Raw genomic sequence first — 10,738 nt, forward strand, 5'->3', positions numbered from 1 at the left:
GGTGATCACATGGGTACGTGAGCACGCGTTTATTGCACGACACGTGTCTAACATCGTTAGTTTGCCGTTTGTATCTGAGATGGAACGCAACGTGTGGTCTAAAAAGTAAAGCCAGACCTCCTTTATCCTTCTCAATCGAGAGCCCCGCTAATCCCCATCGACAGAACGACCTCGCTGGAAACAGCTCGAACAGCGCCGGAAGATCTAGAGTCAACGGGATGCCGGATGCGCAGCTTTGGCCGGATTCGGAAGCGATTCTTCGTCGCCGGCGCTGGTAAAATAGGGAGGCAGAGGCTGCCCCGACCGTCCAGCCGCCGCCCCGACCTGCCTTCTCTCCGCGATTCGAGCGGAACACCTGCCGAACTCCCTCGCGAATCCCACCATCCGGAGCACCTGCAGGTAGCAGATGACCCGGAAGAGGACGCAGATCATGAAGAAGACGGCGGTGCGGTAGACCCAGGAGGCGACGTCGAGCGCGCAGGCGGCGGCGTTCCACCGGGGGAGCGGAACGGAGCGGCGTCCCGAGCACTCGGCAGGGCCTTGTACGCGGCGTCGGCGAGGGAGCAGGGCACGAGGAAGCATGCGAGGACGCGGAAGGAGCGGGCCAGCTGCGCGGTGTAGCCCGCACGCACCGCGTCGGAGTCATGGCGGAGGCGGTCGATGCAGAGCAGGCGGCGCAGGCCCACCCGGAGCAGCGAGGCGAGGGAGAGGTGCGCGAGCGCGGCCGCCAGCGTGAGCGAGGCCTGCACCTGCCCGTCGAAGGGCCGGTCCGGCGTGTCGGGAGGGAGCGCGAGGGTGACGGCCGCGGGCGCCGCCACGGCTAGGAGGAAGAAGGCCGCCCAGGAACCCGCGGAGCGGGGACCGGAGATGTGGTCGACGCACATCCAGCGGAGGCAGGCCCGGAAGCTGCGGAGCTCGTCCCGCGCGTGCGACGCGCATCGGGTGTACAGCGCCGCCGACGGATCCCGATGCGGCGGTGCGCCAAGGGGAGGTGGCCGGTTGGGGCCGCGTCTGACTTCTCGCCTGTGAGCTGCAACCAAAAAAGGGGAAAGCAGGGGCTAGGAGTGGGAGGTGATGCGGGGAAAGCAAGGGAAGCAGCCAAAAAGGGTTTCACGCCGTTGGTCGTCGTGAGGCAGCAATTAAATCTCAACGTTGATCCAACGGTGACTAGAGGGTGCGCACGTACCCCCCTGAACACCAAATCCACTCTCTTGTTGCTAATGATATAGAAAGTTCTAAGCTTGGGGAAGCTGATTTTGATGAGCATGATATTTTTGGTCCCCCAAGCATTGAGGAGAAAATTTTCTTTGATGATACTTTGCCTCCTATTTATGATGATTATAATGATAGTGGTCTTCTGGTGCCACCTACTATGGAGGATAAAGCTTGTTATGATTATACTATGCCTCCTATATTTGATGATGATAATAATAATGATAGCTACTTTGTTGAATTTGCTCCCACTACAACTAATAAAATTGATTATGCTTATGTGGAGAGTAATAATTTTATGCATGAGACTCATGATAAGAATGTTTCATTTGATAGTTATATTGTTGAGTTTGCTCATGATGCTACTGAAAGTTATTATGAGAGAGGAAAATATGGTTGTAGAAGCTTTCATGTTACTAAAACACCTCTCTATATGCTGAAATTTTTGAAGTTACACTTGTTTTATCTTTCTATGCTTGTTGCATTATGCTCCATGAATTTGTTTATTTACAAGATTCCTATGCATAGGAAGCATGTTAGGCTTAAATTTGTTTTGAATTTGCTTTTTGATGTTCTCTTTTGCTTCAACTACTATTTTTTGCGAGTGCATCATTAAAACTGCTGAGCCCATCTTAATGGCTATAAAGAAAGCACTTCTTGGGAGATAACCCATGTCTTTATTTTACTACAGCAATTTTGTTTTATATTTGAGTCTTGGAAGTTGTTACTACTGTAGCAACCTCTCCTTATCTTTATTTTATTGCATTGTTGTGCCAAGTAAAGTCTTTGATAGTAAAGTCAATACTAGATTTGGATTGCTGCGCAGAAACAGATTTCTTGCTCGTCACGAATTTCAATATGCCTCTCCGTAGGTAACTCGAAAAATCTGCCAATTTACGTGCGTGATCCTCGGATATGTACGCAACTTTCATTCAATTTGGGCATTTTCATCTCGAGCAAGTCCGGTGCCTCTTAAAAATTCGTCTTTACGGATCGTTCTGCTTTTGATGATTCTGCCTTTTATTTCGCATTGCCTCTTTTGTCGTGTTGGATGGATTTCTTTGTTCCATTAACTTCCAAGTAGCTTTGGGCAATGTCCAGAAGTGTTAAGAATGATTGTGTCACCTATGAATATGTGAATTTTTTATTATGCACTAACCCTCTAATGAGTTTGTTTCGAGTTTGGTGTGGAGGAAGTTTTCAAGGGTCAAGAGAGGAGGATGATACAATATGATCAAGAAGAGTGAAAAGTCTAAGCTTGGGGATGCCCCCGTGGTTCATCCCTGCATATTTCAAGAAGACTCAAGCATCTAAGCTTGGGGATGCCCAAGGCATCCCCTTCTTCATCAACAACTTATCAGGTCATTTCTCTTGAAACTATATTTTTATTCAGTCACATCTTATGTACTTTACTTGGAGCGTCTGTTTGTTTTTGTTTTTGTTTTTGTTTGAATAAAATATGATCCATCATGCTTGTGTGGGAGAGAGACACGCTCCGCTGTTGCATATGAACACATGTGTTCTTAGTTTTATTTTTAATGTTCATGGCGAAGGTTGAAACTGCTTCGTTCATTGTTATATGGTTGGAAACAGAAAATGATGCATGTGGTAATTGGTATATGGTCTTGAATAATTTGATACTTGGCAATTGTTGTGCTCATATAGATCATGTTTAAGCTCTTGCATCATGTACTTTGCACCTATTAATGAAGAACTACATAGAGCTTGTTAAAATTTGGTTTGCATGATTGGTCTCTAGAGTCTAGATATTTTCTGGTTAAGGTGTTTGAACAACAAGGAGACGATGTAAAGTCTTATAATGCTTACAATATGTTCTTATGTAAGTCTTGCTGCACCGTTTTATACTTGAGTTTGCTTCAAACAACCTTGCTAGCCTAGCCTTGTATTGAGAGGAATTCTTCTCGTGCATCCAAATCCTTGAGCCAAAGACTATGCCATTTGTGTCCACCATACCTACCTACCACATGGTATTTCTCTGCCATTCCAAAGTAAATTACTTCACGTGCTACCTTTAAACAATTCAAAACTTTATTATCTCTTATTTGTGTCAATGTTTTATAGCTCATGAGGAAGTATGTGGTGTTTTATCTTTCAATCTTGTTGGGCAGCTTTCACCTATGGACTAGTGGCTTCATCCACTTATCCAATAATTTTGCAAAAAGAGCTGGCGCGGGGTTCCCAGCCCCCAATTAATTAACTTTCATTAATTATTTTTCTTCACATGTTTTGCCCTGATTCATCAGTAAGCAACTTAATTTTGCAAATAGACACTCCTCCATGGTATGTGAATGTTGGAAGGCACCCGAGGATTCGGTTAGCCATGGCTTGTGTAAGCAAAAGGTTGGGAGGAGTGTCATCAATAATGAAACTAAAATACATGTGTAAACAAAAGAGAAGAGGGATGATCTACCTTGCCGGTAGAGATAACGTCCTTCATGGGAGCCGCTCTTGAAAGTCTGGTTGATGAGGTAGTTAGAGTGCCCACTACCATTCGTTGACAACAACAAACACCTCTCAAAACTTTACTTTTATGCTCTCTATATGATTTCAAAACTTAAAAAGCTCTAGCACATGATTTAATCCCTGCTTCCTCTCGCGAAGGGCCATTCTTTTACTTTATTGTTGAGTCAGTTTACCTATTCTTTCTATCCTAGAAGCAAACACTTGTATCAACTGTGTGCATTGATTCTTACATGTTTACCTATTGCACTTGTTATATTGCTTTAGAGAGTGGATTTGGTGTTCAGGGGGGTACGTACGCACCCCCTAGATACCGTTGGATTTGCTTTTAGATTCGCTCTCCGTGAGTAGATGCTAACGGAGATCAAACGGCCGTGAAATCCCCTTCCGTGAGTTATTAGCGATTAAAATAGATGCGGGTTTCTTCCGCAGAGGCACCCCTTCCGTGAGTTGCTATCCTGCCTCCTCGACCACGACCCCACCGCGCTTGTTCTCCAGCGCTTATCAGTGGTGACGGCCGGCTTCCTTGAGCTCGGCGCAACGCCGGGCACCATGGATCTGCGTAGAACGACGGGTCGGGAGGCTACTCATCGCGTCGTGTAGGAGCTTGGGCTGGCGTCCAAATCGACTCAACGGGGGACTAGGGGCAGCCATGGCGGTCCAGATCTTCTCTCCTCCCGGCCGGACTCGGGGGCGGCCGAGCTCCCGCAGATTCGATTCTTCCCCCAACAGATCGACGGTGGGCGGGCTCCCGGAGTCGAAGAAGACGGCCGCCATGGCCTCCCCCTCGAGCGTCCGCCATGCCCCCCACATCGAGCGTTCGCTCGCCGGCAGCGCTCGACGGTGGGCAGGCTCCCGGAGTCGCAGTAGACGGCCACGCGTCGCCGTCCGTCCTCCACCGCTCGGGTGACCTCCACCGCTCGACGGATCTGGGGCAGCAGGGAAGATGGGGTTGGGGAGGAGACGAGGTCGGGATGCTTCCGTGCGCGTGCGGGATGGGGTTGGGGAAGATGGGGTTGGGGAGGAGCTAGCTGGGTGGCGGTGGAGGCGCTAGGCCAGCCGGCAGCAGTGCTCGGTCGATCTGCAGTGGATCTGGCGTGTTTTTTTTTTATGAGATGATCTGGCGTGTGGTTGGGGAGGACAGAATGAGTGGGGGTGGAGGGGAAGAGCACACGCTGAGTTCCCATCTCGTGACGGACAAGTGAACGTCGTTAGCCACGTGTATGTTTCTGGGGGCGTGCGCACCTACCCATCTGGGTACCAGGTTTCATCCGTATTGCTTTATGTTGACAACTATCCATGAGATATACATGTTACAAGTTGAAAGCAATTGCTGAAACTTAATCATCCTTTGTGTTGCTTCAATGCCTTTACTTTGAATTTATTGCTTTATGAGTAACTCTTATGCAAGTCTTATTGATGCTTGTCTTGAAAGTATTATTCATGAAAAGTCTTTGCTATATGATTCAGTTGTTTACTCATTGTCTTTACCATTGCTTTGAATCGCTGCATTCATCTCATATGATTTACAATAGTATTGATCAAGATTATGATAGCATGTCACTTCAGAAATTATCCTTGTTATCGTTTACCTACTCGAGGGCGAGTAGGAACTAAGCTTGGGGATGCTTGATACGTCTCAAACGTATCTATAATTTCTTATGTTCCATGCTACTTTTATGATGATACTTACATGTTTTATACACACTTTACATCGTTTTGATGCATTTTCCGGAACTAACCTATTAACGAGATGCCGAAGGGCCAGCTTGTCTGTTTTCGCTGTTTTTGGTTTCAGAAATCCTAGTAAGGAAATATTCTCGGAATCGGACGAAATCAACGCCCAGCATCTTAGAATTCCACGGAGCTTCCAGAACACCCAAGAGCCACCAGAGGGGAGCCCTGGGGGGCCCACACGTGTGGGCGGCGCGGCCAGGGGGTAGGGCGCGCCCCCCTAGTGTGTGGTCCCACCAGGACTCCACCGACCTTGCCCTTCCGCCTACTTAAAGCCTCCGTCGTGAAAACCCTAGACGGAAAAGCCACGGTACGAGAAACCTTCCAGAGCCGCCGCCATCGCGAAGCCAAGATCTGGGGGACAGGAGTCTCTGCTCCGGCACGCCGCCGGGACGGGGAAGTGCCCCCGGAAGGCATCTCCATCGACACCACCGCCATCTTCATCACCGCTGCCGTCTCCCATGAGGAGGGAGTAGTTCTCCATCGAGGCTAAGGGCTGTACCGGTAGCTATGTGGTTAATCTCTCTCCTATGTACTTCAATACAATGATCTCATGAGCTGCCTTACATGATTGAGATTCATATGAGTTTTGTATCACTATTCATCTATGTGTTACTCTAGTGATGTTATTAAAGTATTCTATTCCTCCTTCATGGTGTAACGGTGACAGTGTGTGCATCATGTAAGTACTTGGCGTAGGTTATGATTGTAATCTCTTGTAGATTATGAAGTTAATTATTACTATGATAGTATTGATGTGATCTATTCCTCCTTCATAGTGTGATGGTGACAGTGTGCATGCTATGTTAGTACTTGGTGTAATTGCAATGATCTATCATGCACTCTAAGGTTATTTAAATATGAATATCGAATGTTGTGGAGCTTGTTAACTCCGGCATTGAGGTGCTCTTGTAGCCCTACACAATTAGTGGTGTTCATCATCCAACAAGAGAGTGTAGAGTGGTTTTATTATGTGATCAATGTTGAGAGTGTCCACTAGTGAAAGTATGATCCCTAGGCCTTGTTTCCAAACACCGAAACTCCGTTTATTTATTGTTCGTTGCATGTTTACTCGCTGCCATATTTTATTCAGATTGCTATTACCACTCATATACATCCATACTACTTGTATTTCACTATCTCTTCGCCGAACTAGTGCACCTATACATCCGATAAGTGTATTAGGTGTGTTGGGGACACAAGAGACTTCTTGTATCGTGATTGCAGGGGTTGCTTGAGAGGGATATCTTTGTCCTCTTCCTCCCCGAGTTCGATAAACCTTGGGTGATCCACTTAAGGGAAACTTGCTGCTGTTCTACAAACCTCTGCTCTTGGAGGCCCAACACTGTCTACAAGAATAGAAGCACCCGTAGACATCAATGAACACCATTAATTGTGTAGGGCTACAAGAGCACCTCAATGCCGGAGTTAACAAGCTCCACAACATTCAATGTTCATATTTAAATAACCTTAGAGTGCATGACAGACCAACGCAATTATACCGAGTACTAACATAGCATGCACACTGTCACCTTCAAGCTACGAAAGGGGGAATAGATCACATCAATACTATCATAGTAATAGTTAACTTCGTAATCTACAAGAGATCACAATCATAAACTACGCCAAGTACTACATGATGCACACACTCGTCACCATTACATCATGGAGGAGGAATAGACTACTTTAATAACATCACTAGAGTAGCACATAGATTAATAGTGATATAAAGCACATTGCAATCATAAAAGAATATAAATAAGCACTTCACTATGCTATTCTGAATTACTCTTTGGCAAGATAACGAACACTAATTCATCATGTAGGCAAACCTTAAAGATGTATTCCCAAGTACTAATAAACACCCCACGCTGTCACTGTGAGCATTCATAGGAGGTACTAACACGCCACAATTTCATAGAGACATCCAACTCAAATCATAACTCAGTGAATAAGTATTCTGTGAAATATAGCCTAAGAGACCCACACGGTGCACACACTGTCACCTTTACACACGTGGGACAATGAGTCTCCGGAGATCACATAAGTAAAATCCACTTGAATAGCATAACAACATCTATATTACAAGCTCATCATATGGATCTCAATCATGTAAGGCAGCTCATGAGATCATTGTATTGAAGTACATGGGAGAGAGATTAACCACATAGCTACCGGTACAGCCCTTAGCCTCGATGGAGAACTACTCCCTCCTCATGGGAGACAAGCAGCGGTGATGAAGATGGCGGTGGTGTCGATGGAGATGCCTTCCGGGGGGACTTCCCCGTCCCGGCGGCGTGCCGAAACAGAGACTTCTGTCCCCCAGATCTTGGCTTCGCGATGGCGGCGGCTCTGGAAGGTTTCTCGTACAGTGGCTTTTCCGTATCGAAGAATTAGGTCAGGGAGGCTTAAATAGGCGAAGAGGCGGAGTCGGAAGGGCTACGGGGCAGCCACACAACAGGGGGGGCCCTGGGCCGCGCCGGCCTCATGTGTGGGGCCCACCTGGCTCTCCTCTGGCCCCTCTCCGGTGTTCTGGAAGGTTCGTGGAATTATAAGATGCTGGGCGTTGATTTCGTCCGATTCCGAGAATATTTCCTTACTAAGATTTCTGAAACCAAAAACAGCAGAAAACAGGAACTGGCCCTTCGGCATCTCGTCAATAGGTTAGTTCCGGAAAATGCATAAATATGACATATAATGTGTATAAAACATGTGAGTATCATCATAAAAGTAGCATGAAACATAAGAAATTATAGATACGTTTGAGACGTATCACTCCCCAGGTGACCTACGAGATCAATGGAAATGAATACAACAAGCCATATTATCTTGCTGATGGCATCTACCCTGACTGGGTCACACTGGTGAAGACAGTCCGTAATCCAAACTCTGAGAAGACGAGGAGGTTTGCCAAGATGCAAGAGGCTTGCAGGAAAGATGTGGAGTGTGGATTTGGTGTGCTCCAAGCTCGGTGGGCAATTGTCCGTCACCCGGCAAGAACATGGTCGCTGAAGACCATGCATGAGGTGATGACATGTTGCGTGATCATGCACAACATGATCGTTGAGAACGAGCGTCCTGATGGCCGCAATGAGAACCACTGAGAATTCAAATGTGAGCTGGTTGCGCCACTTCATGGAGCTTCATCTTGGGAGGACTATCTACATATGAATGTAGAAGTCACTAACGAGAACATCTGCAAACAGCTGCAAACGGATCTGATTGAGTATCAGTGGACATTGGTTGGGCATGAAGATCATGCCTAGAGAAATACTATCTTATTTTCATGCAGGCTTTTCAAAATTTGAATGTAATAGTTGGATTCTTTATTTTGTTGTTTGAAAACTTCATAATTGATGCAAACGCGGAAATGTGTCGTACCGCTGGAGCCACCCTCAGGCGCAAACGGACGCGCGGATAAAAACGGTCTGTCTAGCATCGGCCGCGCGACGCAAACGGGGTTAGCGGACACCGAAATGCGTCGCGCCGCTAGAGAGCTGCAAACGGAGCAGCTGCCTACGAAATCTGCCTTTCGAATAGGATGACACGTCTACGTCATGATTTCTTCTCGAACTGTCCACGTCTTGATTTGATTTGCACACCAAACTGAGGAACCTTGGAGACTGTTTGTGTATTGTGGACTATGACAGAGGGTCGACGCTCGCTGTTTGGCCGACAAGAGACAGCCCCCGTCACCCGTGTATGTAGGTAGAGGGCGGAGCGGTCGATGGTGACGGCCGGCGCGCGGTGCTTTCTCGCGTCGCCGTCGGTGGCCCGGTGGCCGTGGAGTGGAGCGGGACGGATCGGTTCGCCGGAACCAGAAAACATGCTACGGGTGCTGGAAACTCTGAAAATCGGGAGCGACCAAATTCGCTTCTTGGTAGCGTACATGGATCTAGTTTCCGTATATTTCAAAGATCGAACCGCTTGTTTGATGGCACGCGTGTTTCGTTTGTACTCCGCTATCATCCTTGTAGTCTGAAGTTTTCGAGGGAGGCGATAGTACAGCAACGCATCGCTGTTTCAGCTCCATGCCGCTGCCGGCCTGCTCACCGATGACGGATAGATAGATCTGGCGCCAGTGGGCCAGCTACGGTGCTTGCTGTCTTTTTTTTTAAAGAACGAAGACCACAACGACCTGGAGCTTGCATTACTTCGGCCATGGGTAAACAGCTACACATCAGACTTTACGGAAGTTGAAAATTACACAATATGGCCTTGCACTTTTACATGGAACACCCTACAAAAATAGCAACGGCTTGAAATGGGGAGGAGGGACAACGAGACTCTGTCTCGCTGAGCTGTGGAAAAAAAAGTAGAAAAATAACAATTCAATTGACATAAACGGAAATCTGTGGCGTGCAACCCGGTCGCACCGAACTTTCAGCAAAGACAAAAAGTTTTCTTGCCTTGACAATTCGGATGAGACAGCAGCAGAAGATGAAGGGGATTTGTCTGATCTGTTTCAGTGCTCTTTTTGCGGTGCCCAAATGTGCAGGCAAGGCAAGGGAGAAAAGATTAATTCCTGTCCAATTGGCATCAGTAGCGTAAAGCTGCACGCAGAAAGGAGATACGCATCAGAATAATGGAGAGCGTATCGTCTCGCGCGCGCTGGCGGCCAGGATTTCCTCACCGTGATTACTGATTAGCCTAGCTCGTTCACCGTATACCTTGCTCGCGTTGCCTGGCTCCATGTACGCATCTTCTGGTGGTTGACCAACGGTTATATGCTATCGTTAGTTCGTTACAGCATCTCTAGCAATGGCATCGTTACAAGGTCTCTAGCAGATACCATAAAAATGGCAAGACCATATAATGCTCTTAGATAATCTCCAATCAGCTCCCATACAGCGTCAGGCAAAGGCGAGTTGTGTATGGGGAGCTCCGGCTCAAGATTTTTCTATGTGGGGCTGTTTTCCTAGCCGTGCTCCCCCTAAATCCCCCTCCCCTTCCTCCCCTCCTAAATTTTAAAAACGGTGTGAATGTAGGAAGTAGATACATATGTATGGCGCAAACTCAACAATCACGGAGCAGTTCAGCTCATACATAGTAACATGAAATTAAAACAGGAAAAAGAACTAGTCAAGGCCGAGGCGGTTGTAGAAGACGATGTAGTCGCTGTCTTCATCGTAGCTCCCGTCCTTGGGCTCCACCTAGGAGCTGCAGCCTTGGCCGAGGTTGCCACGGCGGTGCGGTGGAGAGTCCTCCACCTCGAAGACGATGCTGAGGGAATTTCAACCGCGGCTCCTTGCCACCTGCGATGTGCTCGGGGACATCGGCGAGCATGCATTCGAGCACGCCCCATCAGATT

At 47.5% G+C, this 10,738-nt stretch overlaps 1 pseudogene; it reads right to left on the minus strand.

Moving 5' to 3' along the window:
- Window positions 1–210: 210 nt before the first annotated feature.
- LOC124657499 lies at window positions 211–10,121 on the minus strand (annotated as a pseudogene).
- Between the last annotated feature and the right edge of the window lie 617 nt (window positions 10,122–10,738).

This window comes from Lolium rigidum, chromosome 5, assembly GCF_022539505.1.
Source record: "Lolium rigidum isolate FL_2022 chromosome 5, APGP_CSIRO_Lrig_0.1, whole genome shotgun sequence".
Taxonomy (NCBI): Eukaryota; Viridiplantae; Streptophyta; class Magnoliopsida; order Poales; family Poaceae; genus Lolium; species Lolium rigidum.